Source organism: Hordeum vulgare, chromosome 1H (genome assembly GCF_904849725.1).
Source record: "Hordeum vulgare subsp. vulgare chromosome 1H, MorexV3_pseudomolecules_assembly, whole genome shotgun sequence".
Lineage (NCBI taxonomy): Eukaryota > Viridiplantae > Streptophyta > Magnoliopsida > Poales > Poaceae > Hordeum > Hordeum vulgare.
Window position 1 is genome coordinate 468,204,247 of NC_058518.1, and position 20,322 is coordinate 468,224,568.

Genomic DNA, 20,322 nt, shown 5'->3' on the forward strand with positions numbered 1-20,322 from the left:
GCCGCCATGATCGGAGGGGAAAAGGAGGATTTTACATCTCCTCCAGCTCCTTCTCGGCCTCCAGATCCAAGACGCCACCAAGAATGAATGGCTCTGATTACCACTTGTCAGACCCAGCTGATCATGACGAACACAAGATGAAGTTCAGAGATGGTTTCACTTGCATTTCAGGGGCGAATTATCGGGGAATTATCTTACAACGAGAGGCACCTAAGTCGGCCAGGAACACTGGCAGCGCAAAGGGGGGAACCCTACATATGATAATGCTCTACCGAGCTGGAATCCATGGCTTTATAGCCTTACAAAGCGAGGTAAAAACTCAGGTAAAAAGCGATAAAAGAAGATGGTGCGCTCTTCTGCACAAGCTCATGGCGTCAGCAGAACACAGAGGTGCGTTGGCCATCGGATCAGAGATCAACGCCTCCCACAGCTTCAATCCCAGCAAAGCGGTACGCTGCACCTCGGGGCGTTGGATCGGAGATGAGCGGCCGTGGTTGCTTGGCGCCAGTATTTGAATTTGAATTGAGTTCTTTTGTTGCCTCCGTAGCACAAGGGCTTCAATTGGGGCCTGACTGATGGGTTGTGGCGGGAGTGGGGATCGGGACCGGCGATCGCGAGGACTCAGCCGACGGCTGTGAGAACCAAAATTGCGGCGTCGAGGTCCAGGATAGCGAGGCGGCGGTGCTGGAACCCTAGCGCTGGCCCTGCTCGAGTTCGAGCTCAGCGAAGAGGGGAGCGGATCCTGAGAAAGGAATGTCATGCTGCTACAGTGCTTGCCTAGTGTGAAGTGTAGAAGGAAAGTTAGGGAATATTAGCAGATTATTTACTATTGGTATTTAATGTAGATATAAATAATATAAAAATATTTTTATTTCACCAGCAATTTGTTTATATGTAACTACTATGAATGTACATAATAAATATGTAATTTACAACCTAATATAAATCATTTTAGTCTTAATCGTATGAATTAAAAGAAGGAAAGTTAAGGTATTGTAGCTTCTCTAACATCCCTTATTAATGTTAGAGGATCCGGTTCGAGCGAAGAGAGGTGCGGCACGCTCTCGTTTTCTTCAGTACTGGGCGTGCATGGTTTGGTTGCTTTTTTGTCATAATAACCTGCTGTAATAGGGATATTTTATTAATTAAAAAAAACGAGACCAGACCGGGCTAGACTAGCCTGCTGTCATTTTTTATAGAAGAAAACTCCGTGAGCATCGAGTGTTAGAGCCGAGGCTCGAACACCGACGGGATGGCTGCAAACTCCAGCATGAAGCCAACTGAGCTATGCTCGGTTCTTCAAACGCTTTTTTAAGGAACTAGCCAAAATTCAGAGATACCAAAAAAATCAACTATTTTCTAGATTTTAGATTACATTAGGATTTTGCAAAATTCTTCTAAGATATTAAAGAGGCAATCGAATTCTTTTAACAAAAGATCTCCTAGGCCGAGATTCTTTATAATCTGTTTAAAAGAACTGGACCTTTACCCGATGCAAATTGCTTAGACGAGGTGTTGAACGTATTATAAAGTGAAACAATTAAAATATACGATGCATAGATGCTGAATTTGTATGTACATCGTGCTTTACAGGATCAACGTGCACTCATTAGTATTCATGGTACGTACGGCATCTTGTGGTCGTGGAGCGACGAGTAAGGGTCTTTTTGGTTCCCAACCACACTTTGTCAAGTCAAAATTTGGCAGCCACAGTTTAGTTGACATATGTTTGATTTTTGCCACCCTTTGACTTGCCACACTTTATTGTCCTTATGGCCCATTTGTCATAGAGTCAAAAAATTTGTTAACTTTTGCCAAAGTTTGGCATTTGTTTTTTCAGCCACACTTTGATGGCTTGCCACATTTTGGCTTGACAAAATTAGTCTCCAACCAAACAGACCCTAAGTTCTCTGGCGGGTGTCACAGAATGCATGGCCCAACCTTTTCTGTGCTGGTACCACAGGGCGAGACCTCCATGCATGCCACGAGAGGGCGATTTCACTGTTTTGATCGTTTACCTAGTTTAGTCCCATTTGTAAAAGTTCATCCTTTTTCCTATCATCATTCGTTGTGACGGTAGGCATACACATCCAACTGTTAGAAATAGTGATGATAGGATCATTTGACTCCATTGATCCAAAGAAATCATCCACATTGATTCGACCTTTATCATCATTGTCTGTGGTGGCAGGGTGTGTATGCCTACTGCCACACCCGACGACGATAGAAAAAACGTTAGATCCCATTTTTTTACAAACGAGATTAGATTGGGCTAAAGTTAGAAAAAGATCAGAACGGTGAATTTATACGCCGCGAGATGAAACGGGTAATAATGGGTGGAAGGGGCAAAATTTTGTGTTTTCACCTTTTTACGTAAGTTCAGCCGGATCTGACCCCGGATGGGATTTTTTTCGGATCTGACTCTTTTGCTACCGCCGGAGCCCTTAGCGGTAGGGTATAATAACCTATCGCCAAAGCCCCTGACGTAGGGTTGCACGCCTACCGTAAAAAGATTTCTAAGTTGCAGATCCGGTACACGCGAGTGTCTACCGCCGGACCCCGTGACGGTAGGGTCACATGCGCTACCACCAACCTCTTTGGCGGTAGTCCATTTTCCTACCGCCAGTGGCCTTGGTGGTAGGTTGTTATATCCTACCGCCAAGGTCTCCGGCGGTAGCAAAAGGGTCAGATCCGGAAACAAATTTCAACGAGGATCAAATTTGGCTGAATTTACACAAAAGGGTCAAAACAGTGAAATTTGCCGCTGGAAGGAGCACTGTTGGAAAACATACGTCACTGTCTTAAGATAGTGAGGGAACAACATCATTCAGCTTTAACCATATAATAATTGTTACGTACTACTGCGTCTCTATGTATGTCCGTAACAAGTTTATCTCTAGAGGATGTGCCTCCAGTCGAAGGGAAGGGATGGGATTGGGGAACGCAGATCCAGTGTCTTGCCGTGGTCAAGGCACATCGTCCTTGCTCCATATCATCCCTCGTCCAAATCAATCCTACGGTCAGCAATAGTTTCACACATAAACGAAACTGAATCAGTTGACAGAACAACAAAAGAACAGAGTCCACTTTCTTCAGGCAAAGAAGAGAGCAGAGCATCGGTTCAGTTAACACAATACAGTACAGTTCATATTAGCAAACATCAACCAAAAAGAAGTATGCCTCAACACTTCAATACGACCACCCGTGCACTTTTAGCAGATGAGTTAACAGGTTTAGGAAACACAAGAAAAACAGTAGAAAATTAAACACAACCCAAATTCTTTTGCAGGTCTGAACAAACTAATTTTTGAAGCACTTAATATTGAATTGTTTTCTTACATAATCATTCAAGTACGACCCTTTTACTTGTACACTTAGGTCACGAAAGACTATAGTTAGCCTCTAAGTCCAAAATACTATAGTAAAGGCACTGTCCAAAATACAGTATGGCACTGCCCAAATTTCTATCTAACAAGCTTTTACATACTAGAACAGATCTTCGTCATAATGGTTAGTTATCAAGAGCTGCGTGTAACTCATTGTCTCGTTGCAGTCTTGAAACTCCATATTTGCTCCTTTATCGCGTCCATCCTTCTTCACTCAACTCACTCATACTTGAGGATCAGCACCATAATGTTTATTTTGTTACTGCAATAAAAATTCTAGTAAGTAATTTAGGAATGAATGGTAACAACACATCATGTACATATTGCTACATACCTTTGGTTTTTGGTTTTTGGATGCAACAACTTTAGTTAGCTTGCGCCTCCCTTTGATTAACTTGTCAAGCCAAGTTTTTCTTCTCTTCAAATTTTTTCATTGAACCTCTTTTTTCTTGAACTTTGCAGCACTAAGAACATCATTTTTGTGCTGCACACCTGGGTCAACATTTTCTTTGTCATTGCATGGCTTACTCGTTGCATTGGTAGTTGCATTGAGTTTATCCTCTAGTTGTGTATCAATGCAATAAAGTGCATTCTCTAACATCAAACAACATTCTAGAGACAGAAACGGATCTGGCGTATGGCCAGAGGGGCGACGGCCAAGGGCCCAGACTTGAGAGGGGCCCATCATCTGATGTATATATGTAGTATGGCCCAGCAAAAACTTAAGTTAGAAAAAACCTAAAAGAGAAAACAAAAGAGATGGGCAAGCCCAATTGTCTTGGCAGATAGGCGATGTGAGGCGTCGTCAGACCCAGGCACGTACACAGACGCACACGTACATCTCATCGGCGTTCGGCGATAGTTCGTTTCATTGGATCGTCTTCCTCAACCAGTGCGCATCGGCCGCTGCCTGCTGTTGCGCACCGTCCGCCCATGTCGGTGTCAGCATCCGGCGGCGTCGGCGAGACCGCGAGTCCAAGGTAGTGACTAGGCCATCAAATTTGTTCAGTCTTTCACAAGTATGTATTCATCCATGATCCCTACCCAAATTTCAGATTTACCATGTACATGATTAAGGTTCATATTTTAGTCTTTAACAAGTTGAATACGTACTTGTGTGTACATGATTAGGATTCTGAACTATGGTTGAAATTTCAGTCTTTCATCCTAAATTTCTATGTACATCAATACATGACTAGGATTCTGAACATCGGTTGAATTCGGTTTTTATTCGAGGTATTCATGTTAGTTCCATATTTCTATCATTTTAGTCTTTCTGTCTTAATATGGCATTGTTCCATATTTATTATAGTCAAATATCAAACTAAATATGGTTGAAAATTACTTTTAATATTATGCAAATGAGATTATATATAGTTGTTTATGTATCACGTACACTCACATATATATATCATCTTAGGACTTAGGGCCTATGTCATAAAGTTTGCCCTAGGGCCTTCCGAAACATAGGGCCGGTCCTATCTAGAGAGTAGGCTATTTTATATGCCAAAGTGTGAAATTTGTGAGACAAATCCTTGTACCGGAGTTGGGCTTCAAGCTTTGGATTTTCTACCACATTCCTTCCTTATCTATCGTGTATGCTTCCATTGTGTGCCTCTCTAGTCTTCATCTTTATCATTCCCTTTATCTTTCTCTTCCCCTTGATATTTTCCTCCATCCTACAATGGAGATAAATGATTGACAACATTTTGCATTATATGAAAGATGCACAATCCATGATATGATTTCGTGAAGACTTTCCAGATAGCTTTCCCCATTGCTGCATCTTGATCCGTATAAATAGTTCTAGGTTGTGTGCCATTATATGCAGCTAGAAAAGTCTCAAAAAGCCATGTAAACGAGGCACATGTTTCATCAAACAACAATGCAGCACCAAAAATGGTGGTTTCTCTAAACTGATTGAGTCCAAGAAAAACACCAAATGGCCTATATTCTTTGTTTGTGCCGAAGGTGGTACCGAATGTGACAACATCGCCAAAGTATGCATAGTCAAGAACCATTTTACCATCAGCCCAGAATATGTTGGTTATATGCTCCTCACAGTCCAACTGCAAAACATATTGAAAAGATGGGTTCTCAATGATTTTGTCATGAAAGTACTTCAACATACTACCCGCCTGTCCAAAAGCCAACTCTCTGTGCCGCTTTCCTTCGCAAATGATTCTTTTGGTCCACACAAGTGTAGCCGAGGTTAAGTGGTCCACCACCTTGACGACAAGCAAGCTCATATGCAGGTTTTGGCATGATTCCAGAATCAGCAACGGCTTCTGTTTCACAAGCTTGTACTTCAGAAATCTTCCTTTGTGATGCCATCAAGTGACAAATTTGTGGCGATTGAAGGTAGTGATTGTGTTCTAGCACAACATCTGCGACTTCATATTTTTTTGCCACTCGATCTAATGTTATAGTCATCCGGGCTTTGCAAGTTGTTCTTGTTTCAGCTCTAATAGGCTTTGGCACATGATCCACTACTATCTCTTTTTTTCGAAGACCCTCATTGGAACAAACAAATCTGCATGAAGTCACTTCACCATCAAACTTGCTTAAATTTTTGTTCCCCTTCCTAACATCAAAACCTATGCGGCCCCCATATGCAACCCAAAACACCTAAGCTTCATCTCCATTTCTGAACCTCATACCAACTTGAGGTATTCCCTTATTAATTTCGCCCATTGCACAACACTTGGAGATGCACAACACTCAAATCTTGTCAAATTGCACAACACCGCGGACCAATCAGCAACAATCCTGTCAAAATAGGACAATACACACATCATTCAATTTCACACAACACATAAAAACAACTAAATAGCAAGATGGCTACCTGTTGGAATCGGCTTGGAGGTGCCACTGCAGGGAGGCGGAGGGAGTGAGACCGATGGGAGAGCAGCGGTGGGGCGGTCGGAGAGCAAAAGCGGGGATGGCTGGAGATCAGTGGGGCCGGCTGGAGATCAGCGGCGATGGGGCCGGTCGAACAACATCGACCAATGCTTGCTCACTCCCTTTCCTGCGGCGGCGGGGGCGACGAGAGAACAACGGTGGGGCGGCCGGAGATCAGCGATGACAACGACGGCAGGGGGGTGGTCGGAGAGCGGCGACGGCGGGGGCGACCAATGCCCCATCCCGCGTAGATATCCCGCACGTAGGGCTGGGTGTTCGGTTTATGTGGTTAATACGGTTCGGATTATTCGGTTCTTTATAATTTTGGTTTTTTGAAGAAATAGAAACGGAAATAATCACTTAAAATTTAGAAAGCAGACCATATTAAACATAATATATCGGTTCGGTTTGTTCGGTTAACTGAAAACCAAAATTCATACACTTGTTAGTATAAGTGTAATGACTCAAGAGCACTGATTTGGATTGTATAGTAAAAAATAATTACAAGATCTAGTAACCTTATTATCATTCTATGGTTTATTCGGTCAAGCAAACTAGTAAACATAATTAAGTAGAAAAATCACATGAAACATGAAATGTATTATGTGCGGAGAAATATGTGGTGCCTTCAAACTATTACACTTTTGAAAACAAGGCATTACATGAGGTATCCTACATATCGGTTTGTTCGGTCTGGAGAGGCACTAGATCTTAGTCCGGGATGGGGATGGGTGGATAGGGGAGGCAGCCTTGTGAGAGCTAAAATCATACTTGATTTTTTTAGTTGAACACACGAACATGTTGATATAGTGTAAACGTACAGAAGATACATTAGAATCTCGAGGGGGGAGGGTGGGGGGGGTACATTGAGATTTTTTGTTTTTAACAAAGTACAAGTGCAAACGTTCATATACATATGCATACACTCATCCCTTCCAATGCACGTACGCATATATACATTAAGAATTAGAAAGTGTATATAACAAACACGGATCTACCTCACCTATGGCGATTTTTGTACGATGCTTGCACAAAATTGAGGTTGATTAGTGGGCCATGACGGATGGCTGGAGGGATGGAGCTGTCATACAGGCACCGACGTCAGCTAACATCAACATTTTTTTATTCACTAATTTTGTATTAATCATTGCGTATTTACATAGATGACACTATTAATGCATAACTAACACCATTTAAAAAAATAGCTTGGTTCATGGATGACGAAAGGTCACAGTTTAAAAGACATGCACGTGTATTTAGGTTGTCAATTTAACTTATATAAAATATATTATTTAACATAAAAATTATATCATTAGAAAATAGAACATCTAAAGTTTTAATGATATATATTTTTTAATATATGTCTCTCATTAAGTTGGGTCAAATTAACGACCTAGGTATATGCGTCGGACTTGTAAACTGATACGACAAAACGACAAAAGGAAGGATACGCGGCGACGAAGAACATGACTACGTGGGTGTGTGTGCGGTCCCGTTTATCCTCGATAGCAAAACGACAAAACCACGGAATGTTCGTCGCAAAAGCAAATCTACACCTACTTAAGGACTATAACTGGATTGTCGGAAAAAGGAACAGTTTGTTTTCATCGATACGATCATCCTTATTGTTTGCCAGAGTTCATTATTTGAGATAGACAGACTAGTAAAACAATGATACGTACTTATATGTACCTCGAGTCCTACTGTATCCACGTGCACTCGTACGTATTCTTTTCTACTTTCTCTATACTTAAATACTTTTCTCTATACCTAAATACTTTTAGTTAGAAACAATTATAGATATTTAGATACAAAGCAATAATACAGAAATAAACAATTTGCTACAATAAAATATCTATTGTCCGTACGGCATCTTGTGCCCGTGGCGCGGCCAGTAGTAAAGTACTCTGACGGTCCTGCACGTCTCGTCTTTCTGGGATGCTCCGTACTTCTACTGCTCTCGGTTCGTCATAAAGTAAAGCACTTGTCACCTTTTTTACCGCCCGGTTTCGTTCACAGCGGTGGTCCGGCAGAGCGAGCGAGAGGAAACCCAAAGCAAACGACGGAGGCATCGGGCACCTACCCCGCACGCAGGCCGCAGCGGAGTGGGGGCGGAGATTCGCTGCAGAGCCCACCCAGACGATATACTTTCGCCGCTCCGGGCCCCGGCACCGCGCTCGGCGCCCTGTACACGCCCATGACATGACCGACCTGTCGACCTCTCAGGACGGCGGGCCCACGCCTGCCCCACAGCCGCATCGATGCGCCAAAACTGGCTCGGCAGCGCGGGCGGTGGCCATCAAGGGGAAGGGCTGAAAAGATGATGCAGTAGGTGGATGGATGGTCATGGTGGTGCGTCAAGGAAAAGAAAAATGGGGAGGGGATAATGCAGGGCGACGACTCCTAGAAGCGGTAGAGTCTGGCTCGGGAAGGCGAGACGGTTGTCTCCTCCTTTCGATTCGGGAGCGGCGACGGGGTGACCCGGGGAGAGCGCGAGCTCACGTGACCGACGCGCGGGAGCGGGATCCTCTCTTGCCAGATGCGTCGGGGCCGGTCGGGGCGGGTAAGAGCAATCTATTAGACCGTGCATTCCCTTTCGTCCCGTAAAATAACTGTCAAAGTACGGTTTGGGATAGAAAAACCTATCCGATCAGACCCCGCGTCTCGCCCCAGCCCGTTAAATATTTTTATGGGACGCGGCAAAACTTCTTCCCCAACCTCTAGTTTCACGGGCCGGGAGGCCGCCCCGAGCCGATCCTTTATCTGCAGCAAGATTTGGCGGGAGGGACATTTCCGTGCAGCCTTTCCTGCTCCCCTCACCCGCCGCCACCATTGCCTAGCCGCCGCATGCTTCGATGCATCCTCCACAGCCGTCCCTCGCCGCCATGGACGCCTCCTTGCTCCCCCCGTCATCGTCGAGGTCGCGCACGCTCCTTTTCCTCGGACGGATCTCGTCGCCGGCCATGTTGGGCCCCCCGTCGCTCAAGCTAGCGTTGCGCCTGTCCGCAAGCGGCAAGGCAACGTGGTTGTGCCGGACGGAAATCCGACAGCCCCCGCCGCGAAGGCTCGCGCTCCGGGCGGTAACGCTGTTGTGCGATCTCGGTCGACGACGGAGAAGGTCACCAAGGCCGCGGGCGTCAAGAGGGAGATGATTTCGGCTCCTTCATCCTCTCACTCCATCCCGGAAAGAGATGCCTCGGCGATGCCGTTCAACGGTGTCTCTCCCCCCGCAAGCGAGGTGTTCGACGAAATGGCCGGAAGGTATGCATCTTCGGTCATGGTCATTTCCTTTCGTTTTCGCCATTTGTTGCGATAGCTCGTGACTTGTCAATTGTTCAATGTAGCCAAAGATCGAAGAACTACACGATCTTGAAAGATCAAGCTTTGATCCAAGCATGGAGTGCGGTGTCTCTTGATGCATGCACGGGTACTTCTCAAACCGTCAAGAGATATTGGCAAAGGATCGAAGATCAATACTTCCGCATTATGACAAAGTATCCCAATAGGACTCCACGCACATTCGGCGAATATACTTTTATACGGGTCAGTGTTATGTTTGTTTAAACTTATTTGTTTGTTTGAATTTGAACTTATTTGTGAGAACTTATGTCAAATGCGAGAATTGAGCATTTTCTGTTTTCGGATCGACGCGGCCGTGTCCAAACAGACCCCGCAAAAACCGACCCGTATAAAAGCACATTCAGCGAATATATTTTTATATGGGTCCGTTTGGGGGGTCTGCATCTGCGGCCGACCGAGCCAGCCCGTAAAAACGATTTTCTCCGACCTGCAAACGCGTTTTGCGAACCGACGGAATGTGGGGTCTACTAGAGTTGCTCTAACGGCGGGAAGACGAAGGTGTTGGCGCGCGCGGGGTGGCGCCTGGCCAACGGCCAACGGATGGGGCCCCTTTCTTCTCGCGGATCGTTCCGCGGCTTTTGATTGTGAGGTCTCTGGTGTTGCCATTGTATATGAGCCGGTGCTGCCATTGTATATGAGCCGGTGCGTGCCGAGAGCAGGGGTGTGAAAGTTGGTGGCGGTCTGTGGCCGAGCTTGACACAAAAACATGAGAGCATGTTTAACAGTATACTGCTATGTTGTCATGTCATCTATAATCACATTTATAGCCAGCAAATACAATAGTTAGCTATAAAGATGTATTATTTTATTAAATATGACCCACCTTTCACTCTCATATAGTAATGCCTAGAAGCACGTATTGCAGCCGGCTCTTATTCTGTAGCCGGCTCACCTTCTCTCTCATCTTTCTCTTTTCTCCATGTCATCACAAAAATAATATTTTAACTCTTATAGCCTATTTACATAAGCTTATTGTACATGCTCTAAGAAGACAATGGGCTTAAGGGGGACACACTTAATTAATTTCAACTGATTTTAGTGAAAAGTAAGCCTAATAATAAGGTCTATAAACTTGATTTTTTAAGCTGAGGGCCATGGTTCATATTGGTCCCCACCAAGCTCCGCCACTGGTGACGATACATTTGAAAAACTACTTGGCCTATTTGAAGCACTCTAAACGCACAATATAAAAGCAGATACTCATACATATATACATACAAGTATTTTTATATTTATGAATATACGCAGGCATATTCTATTTGCATGAGTAGGCTGAACCGACACATTATATTAAGATTAATAGCACATTATATTAAGATTAATAAAGTTATCATAAACGTTTTTGTAGTTGAAGAGAATGTCTCTTTCACTAAACGCACATCTACGGGAGGACTAAAACCCTGGTTAACCGATATTGGTATCCTTCTAACCATATAACCACAGGTTCATAATACTTTAAATAGAGTTGAAGTGTATTTTAAGAGTCACCAACTTGCAACGCACTTTTGTAAGACGCACCAAATACATTCAAAATTTAGCTCACGCGCAAGTTAAAGCAAGTGTAATAGTACTCCCTCCGCATCAGTGCATAGGACACTTTGGGAGATGCAACGCGACCAAGGTGGTAGTAGACCGGAGAAGGAGAAGAAAGTGAACCAGACATCTTTCCAATCAAATCCTAGATTTCTCTTGTGTAAACCCAAAATTTAATCATATTAATTAAGTGAATGTCTTTTTAGCTATTCCGTGTAGGCTGACGTACTTCAATGCATGCAAACCGTCTTTGATTTCTTGCCTAAAAGCAAGTACAATAAGGTACAGTCAGCAGGCTGTAAGGATTAAAATACTATATTTTTACTGAGTTGGATGAGAGAGAAGAAGAGAGAGAAAGGAAGCGGGCTCTTCGTGAAGAGCCAGCTCTACCACGTGCTCCTAGGTGCTTTGTGAGAATGAAAGGTGGGTCATATATGATAAAAGCAGTACTCTTTTGTAGCTAACTATTGTACAAGCTAGCTATAAGGTGAGCTATAAGATGGCTTATAGCCAGCAGTTGGCTATACTATTAACCATGCTCTAATCAACATGTAGACGCACTCCATGTAAACAAAAAGAGGGGGCATCGAACAAGGTTGGGAGGGTACGGGGGAGGAGTTAATGAAACACGCCTAAGCGTTTTGAGAAAATCTGGTTTTTGTAAAGTGTCCTATGCACTCGTATGGAGGGAGTACTCCCTCCTTTTCGGTTTACAGGGTTCATCTTAAAAGTTTCAGATTTTCAATATACTAGGCTCATTTTTAGTCTAAATGACTTAAAGTACTTTGAGTCTCATGCCATATTTAATTCACAGATATAAGAGAAAGGAAATTAGTGGTTACGCATGCATTTTTTTTACATGCACCATGCAAGTCCAATGAAATGAAGGGTGTCCGATGAAAGAGAGGGTGCTACATTTATTGCTTCAGAAATCGAATATGTGAGAAATATCTCATTGACCAATTAAAACTAGTGTCATCCATTCACAATCCATCTTGGTTGATGAGATTTCAGATTTAAGTCCTATAATCATTAAGGAGGGAGTACGTTATAATCCCGCTTACATGACAATTTAGCTTATGTGAAAGAGAAAGACATGAAAAAGTAAGGAAAGTTGGCTCTTATGCAGGAGCCTAGCTATATGCGTGTTTCTAGACACATGCAATAAATGTGAAAAAGAGATAAAAAGAAGATAAAAATATATTAATTTTATAGCCAACCCTATAACTAACCTCGTTGTATGAGTGAATGTATACATTGACTATTGATGATATAACAACATCTTATAGCCAGCAGTTAGCTATATTATTAACCATGCTCCCACAACATGAGTTTCAAAACCTAAACAATCAAGGTAAAACAAAAGGGAAGCTAGGTGAAGGCATCTCGATTACCTATGAGTCATTTTGAGGCACGCAAAACGTGCAACATTTTTGTAAGTCAATAAGTACTTCCTCGGTCCTACTGTATAATATAAGACTTAGATCATCAACAGCCGGATACTACTTCTTGAGCTTGCGTTGGTTTTTCCCTTGAAGAGGAAAGGGTGGTGCAGCAAAGTAGAGATAAGTATTTCCCTCAGTTTGAGAACCAAGGTATCAATCCAGTAGGAGTATCAAGATGAGGCACCAAGGCACCTGCGCAAGAACAAATAAACTTGCACCCAACGCGATAAAGGGGTTGTCAATCCCTTTAGGGTTACTTGCAAGGTGAGATCTGATAGTGATAATAGGTAAATATAAATAAATAAATAAAAATGCAGCAAGGTATTTTTGATATTTTTGTATGTAGATCTGAATATATAATGTGTAAAATAGACTCGGGGGCCATAGTGTTCACTAGAGTCTTCTTTCATGATAACAAGTATTACGGTGGGTGAACGAATTATTGTCGAGCAATTGATAGAATCGCGCAAAGTCATGACGATATCTAAGGCAATGATCATACATATAGACATCACGTCCGAGACAAGTAGACCGATACTGTCTGCATCTACTACTATTACTCCACACATCGACCGCTATCCACGATGCATCTAGTGTATTAAGTTCATAACAAACAGAGTAACGCCTTAAGCTAGATGACATGATGTAGAGGGATAAATTCATGCGATATGATATAAACCCCATCTTTTTACCCTTGATGGCAACAACACGATGCGTGCCTCGCTACCCCTTCTGTCACTAGGTGAGGACACCGCACGGTATGAACCCAAAACCAAACACTTCTCCCATTGCAAGAATTATAGATCAAGTTGGCCAAACGAAACCCATAACTCGAAGAGAATTACAAGGATACGAAATCATGCATATAAGAAACCAGAGGAGACTCAAATAATATTCATAGATAATCTGATCATAAATCCACAATTCATCGGATCTCGACAAACACACCGCAAAAGAAAGTTACATCGGATAGATCTCCATGAAGATCATGGAGAACTTTGCATTGAAGATCCAAGAGAGAGAAGAAGCCATCTAGATACTAGCTATGGACCCAAAGGTCTGTGGTGAACTACTCACGCGTCATCGGAGAGGCAATGGTGTTGATGAAGAAGTCATCCGTGTCCGAATCCCCCTCCGGCAGGGCACGAGAATGGTCCACAAATGGGATCTCGCGGAGACACAAGCTTGCGGCGGCGGAAAAGTATTTTCGTGGCTCTCCTTGACTGTTTCGAGATTTTTGGGGATTGATAGGCGAAAGAGGTAGGGCAGATGAGGCAAGGGGGGCCCACGAGCCTGCTAGGCGCCCCCCTAGGGCGCGCCTAGGGGGCTCGTGACCTCCCACGAGACCTCCTGCCTTGGTTCTCAACTCTTCTAGGTATCTTCTATTATGGAAAAAATCACTCCGCAGGTTTTATTTCGTTTAGACTCTGTTTAATATTCTTTTGTGAAAAATGTCAAAAACACGAAAAAATACAGAAACTGACACTAGGCACTGAGTTAATAGGTTAGTCTCAAAAATGATATAAAATGTCATAAAAATGCATATAATACATCCCAAGTTGATAATAGAATAGAATGGAACAATAAAAAATTATAGATACGCTGGAGACGTATCACCGGACTTGTCAAATTTGGAATCTATATGCGCGTAGACACGCCCGGTTAGTGGCCGGACGTGTTCCTTATTTGTCTGTCTACGCAACCACACTTTTCATTCTTTTTTCATATGTCTGGTCACTTGCATGTGATTAACAAAAATAAAAAGAAAGAATGAATAAAGAAAAAGAAAAAATGGTCCATGGTGGGGTCACGCCCTAGGTGGCGCGCCCGAGCACATTTGGGAGCTCTCATATTCTTTTTATATTTGTCCTCAATATGAGGGGTCAAGGACAACCCGACCATATAAGGATGACATGAGGGATTGAGTTGAATCACTTTTTTTCTATTGTTCGATCATTGATCACGCGCGTCCATGAACATATGAAAGGTACACGAACATATGAAAGGGGGAGTCGGGCTAGCTGGTGCTGGGTGAACCGGCCTGGCAGTCTATTTTTGGGCCTAAAACATTTCTTTTTTTTGCTAAAAACATACCTTTAGGCTTAAAAATGTCTCGAGAAATCATTTTTTGGGCTATTTACCACATACTAGATACGCTTAACATGCTATCTCGTGCAACGTGATTTTATTGTATGTTTTGACTCTTGTAGATTAATTATATTAGTACATTTAATCATCATGTAAATCATATAATAACATGTGTTAAATAATGAAACACCATTTTTATTGAATAAATTTATCAACATCGCACTTATGCAAAAAGATTACATGTTGTAATCTCATGATTTTTGCATAAATTACAAATGGCCGGAATCGTCAACAAGGAGTTTTCTGAGTTGGCCCACAGAGGGCTAAACTACGTGACATGGGCTTTGGAATGTGAGATCTTCCTCGAGGGCAAGAGCCTTCTGAGGACGATCGGTAAGGGGACCCTGTTGGCCCCACTGACCCCAAGTTTGCACCTGAAAATGCCCAAGCTCTCCATTTCCTCCGGCATCACCTCTGCCCTATCCTGAAAGACGAGTATATGGCTGAGCGGAGTTTCATTATCATTAAACACACATTGGTAAGGAAGGTGTTTTTAGTTTCTTCAGAACAACAAGTAAAATCTTATACTTCACATAAATTCCAAGCATAGCAACACAAAGTATTAATTTGATGCCACAAGAGTTTTCCTTTTTGAGATAAACAATGTCACACATAATAAGCATGCTCATTTAATGATTCTCCCTCAACTAAGCTAGTTGGATTTTCACCACGAACACAAAGGGATCGAAGATGATCCAAGTAATAAGCTTCAATAGAAGGATACATTTTGCATGGTTCCTTAGCAAGTACATCTTTTTTTGGTATTTTGCGTTTCCTACCCATAACTAAGGTATAAAACAACTTAGAACAGAAAATAAAAATTACTTAGTGATGAAGAAAACAAGCACACACGAGAATATCAACCACTATGCTATTGCTCCTCAGCAACGACGCCAGAAAAAGGTCTTGATAACCCACAAATGTAGGGGATCGTTTGTAGCCTTTTTCGATAAGTAAGAGTGTCGAACCCAACGTGGAGGTGAAGGTAGAATTAGTAATCTCTCAAGTTCTATCGACCACCGATACAACTCTACGCACGCTAACGCTTACTTTACCTAGAACAAGTATGAAACTATTTTGCGGGAAGGAAACTAGAAGTACTTAGTAGATGTAATAGATAGTTTTGCAAGAAAATAAGGAGCAAGTAAATAAAAGCTAGGTGCTTTTAAGTAGAAAGTTTTTTGTGTAAAGCAAGATAAAGATTGTCCATAGGCAATTGAATATAACATGATAGATACTTATCATATGCAATGAGGGAGAGGCATACGCTAACCTACTTTTCGTACTTGGATCATATGCACTTACGATTGGACCTCTAGCAAGCATCCGAAACTACTAGAAATCACTAAGGTAAACCCAACCATAGCATTAAACATCAAGTCCTCTTTACTCCCATACGCCCACAACTCCCTTACTCCGATGTAAGATTCTCTCACTCTAACCACCCACTATAAGCGAATCATGAACATATTGCAAACCCTCCAGCGTTAATCCTTCACGTGTGCACCTCATGGAAGGCACCTTAGGACAACACCATATCAACACACAACTCATACCAATAGCGTCATATGACAATTAACCCGTAGGACAAAAAAAATCTACTCAAACATCATAAGATAGCCACACATCATTGGATAATAATATATAGCATTGCGCACCATGTTCAAGTAGAGATTACAACGGGGAAGATAGGTTTTACACCACTACATAGAGGAGGAGATAGTTGGTGGTGACGGCGGCGAAGTTGTTGGTGTAGATTGTCGTCATGATGGTTTCCCCGACGATGCTCCGGCGCCATCGGGAGAGAGGGGGAAAGAGCCCCCTCCTCCTTCTTTCTTGGCCTCCTGGGAGGAGGGTTGCTCCTCTCGTCCATGTCCGCCATGGCACCCGGAGGGCAGCAACCCCTCCAGGAATGGATCTATCTCTATGTTTCTCTTCTGTTTTCACGACCTGTTTTCTAGCCCTTCATCGTTTATTAAATATATGTAGATCCGTAGCTCCGATCGGGCTGAAATTTGGAGGGGATTCTTATCAGAAAATTATCTTTCGTGGGGCCAAAGGAGAGCATCAACTGACTTAAGGGCTGGCCGCAAGCCATTAGGGCGCCCCCAGGCCGCACTGTATTGGCTTGTGGGGCCCTCGGGTATCGTTTTGCATTTGTTCCAACTCCCCAAATTCACATATATTCCAAAAGAAATCTATGTAAATTTTTATCGCGTTTGGAGTCCATTTGATATGGATTTTCGGTGAAACAAAAAATATACAAAAAATAGAAACTGGCACTAGGCACTGGGTCAATAGGTTAGTGCTCAAAAATAATATAAATTTGTAAATAATTACTCAAAAAGTAACCTAGCATGATAATATAATAGCATGAAACAATCAAAAAATATAAATACATTGGAGACGTATCAAGCATCCCCAATCTTAATTCCTGCTCGTCCTCGAGTAGGTAAATGATAAAAACAGAAACTTTGATGTGACATGCTACCCAATATGTAATATTTTGCATGTATGCTCGTTGAGAAACGATGAATTAACAAACATTGACATGGTAATACTTATAAGCACAAGCAACAAAATCATCAATCTTTCAAATATACGATCCTTAAAGAATGTTTACCCCCATTCATCTTATTATATTAGCAAGGCATGGATCCATCTTCACCACATTAACACAAATGCCAAGCACCATGGTGCCCAAGTCACGCAATTGGGTTGTACTTTTTCAATATGCATCAACTTTTTATTCTTCACTCAATACATGAGCGTGAAGCATGGACATAACATATAGGTGGAATAGAATGTGGTGGTATGTTTCAAAGGGGTAAAAGTGGAGAAGAAAGTCTCACATCAACTCAACGTATCAACATGCGATGGAGATGCTCATAAATATATAACAAAGCAAGGAGTAGGGATTGCCATGCAACAAATGCACTAGAGCTATACGTGTATGAAAGCCCGAATGAACCTAAGTGGGTGTGCATCCAACTTGCTTGCTCATGAAGACCTCGTGATTTTGAGGATGCCCATCATCGAAATATACAAGCTAAGTTCTATAATGAAAAATTCCCACTAGCATATGGAAGTGACAAAACAAGAGACTCTCTATATTAAGAACATGGTTCCATTTCGAGGCACAAGTGTGGTAAAGGACAGTAGCAAAGTCCTTTCTCTCTTTTTCTCTCATTTTTTTCATGGTAGGCTTTTTTTATTTCTTCCTTTTTTCGCCTCCCCCATTTGTTTATTTGATGGTGGGTTCATTTGTCCTCCCTAGTTTTATTTACTCACTTGGACAATGCTCTAATAACGATGATCATCACACTTTTATTTACTTACAACTCAATATGAAAAACTAGTAGGATGATATGACTATATGAATGCCCCTAATAGTCTACCAGGATGTGCAATGATCTAGCATAGAAAAAGATATCAAAAAATGGGCAAGATATAACCCACAAGTATAGGGGATCGCAACAGTTTTCGAGGGTAGAGTATTCAACCCAAATTTGTTGATTAGACACAAGGGGAAGCCAAAGATATTCTCAAGTATTAGCAGTTGAGTTGTCAATTCAACCACACCTCAAAGACTTAGTATCTGCAGCAAAGTATCAGTAGCGAGGTGGTGTGATAGCAACAGTAGCAACAGTAATAGTAGCAGCAGTGACAGCAGTAGTGACAGAGTAACAGTAGCAGCAGTGACATCAGTAGCAGCAAAGTAACATAGCAAGGACCAGTAGGAAAAACTCGTAGCCATTGGATCGGTGATGGATAATTATGCCGGATGATATTCATCATGCAACAGTTATAACACGGAGAGATATGTAACTAGCTCCAGTCCGTCAATGTAATGTAGGCATGCATTCCGTATGTAGTCATACGTGCTTAGGGAAAAAACTTGTATGACATCTATTTTCCATCCCTTCCGTGGCAGCGGGGTCCTAATGGAAACTATAGGATATTAAGGTTCTCCTTTTAATAGAGAACCGGAACAACGCATTAGCACTTAGTGAATACATGAACTCCTCATACTATGGTCATATCCGGGAGTGGTTCCGGCTATTGTCACTCCGGGGTTGCCGGGTCATAACACATAGTAGGTGACTACAACTTGTAAGATAGGATCTAGAACACACATGTATTGACAAGAATATAATAGGTTCAGATCTGAAATCATGGCACTCGGGCCCTAGTGACAAGCATTAAGCATGGCAAAGTAGTAGCAACATCAATCTCAGAACATAGTGGATACTAGGGATCAATCCCCGTCAAAACTAACTTGATTAAATGATAGATCTCATCCAACCCATCACCGTCCAGCAAGCCTACGATGAGATTACTCACGAACGGTGAAGAGCATCATGGAATTGGTGATGAAGGAAGGATGGTGATGACGATGGCGACGAACTCCCCTCTTCGGAGCCCAGAACGGACTCCAGATGTGCCCTCCAGAGGAAGAACAGGAGGTGGCGGCGCCTTCGTATCGTAAAACGCGATGAACTATTCTCCTTGATTTTTTTCGGACGAAAAGGACTAAATAGAGCTGGAATTGGAGGCGGTGGAGCTCCGTGGGCCCCACAAGCCTGTTAGGCGCGGCCAGGGGGGCCGCGCCTGGTGGGCTTGTGGGCACCACGCTCCACTTCTTAGGTTGATTCTTTCGCTAGTATTTTTTGTATATTCCACAAAAAATCCTCGTAAATTTCCAGGTCATTCTGAGAACTTTTATTTCTGCGCAAAAACAACACCATGGCAATTCTACTGAAAACAGCGTTAGTCCAGGTTAGTTCCATTCAAATCATGCAAATTAGAGTCCAAAACAAGGGCAAAAGAGTTTGGAAAAGTAGATACGACGGAGACGTATCAACTCCCCCAAGCTTAAAGCCTTGCTTGTCCTCAAGAAATTCAGTTGACAAACTGAAAGAGACAAAAGAAAAACTTTTACAAACTCTGTTTGATCTTGTTGTTGCAATTATGTCTAACTCATATCCAGAATTTCAGCAAGATCATAAGCTAACCACATAAGCAATGACATCTAGGTCTCAAGGTAAACTCATATCAATGGCATAATCAACTAGTGAGCAATAATGATAAGTTTCAAACGTCAACACTTCAATCAAAACAATCATGAAGCAATATGAACAGATGGTATCTCGCTAGCTCTTTTCGAGACCGCAAAACATAAATGCAGAGCACCTTCAAAGACCAAGGGCTGACTGAACATTGTAATTCATGGCAAAGAAGATCCAGTCACAGTCATACTAAATAACAATTAAAAGAAAAGCATAGAAATGACACAGGTGCTCTCTAATTTGTGTTTTTATAAGAAGAGGACGACTCAACAGAAACATAAATAGACAGGCCCTTCGCAGAGGGAAGCATTGATTTGCAGAGGTGCCAGAGCTCAAGCTTTGAAGACAGAGATAAATAATTTTGGGTGGCATGCTTTCATTGTCAAGGCAATGACCAAGAGTTTTCACCATCTTCCATGCTACACATACTATAGGCGGTTCCCAAACAAAAAAGTAAAGTTTTGAATCCCCCACCACCGA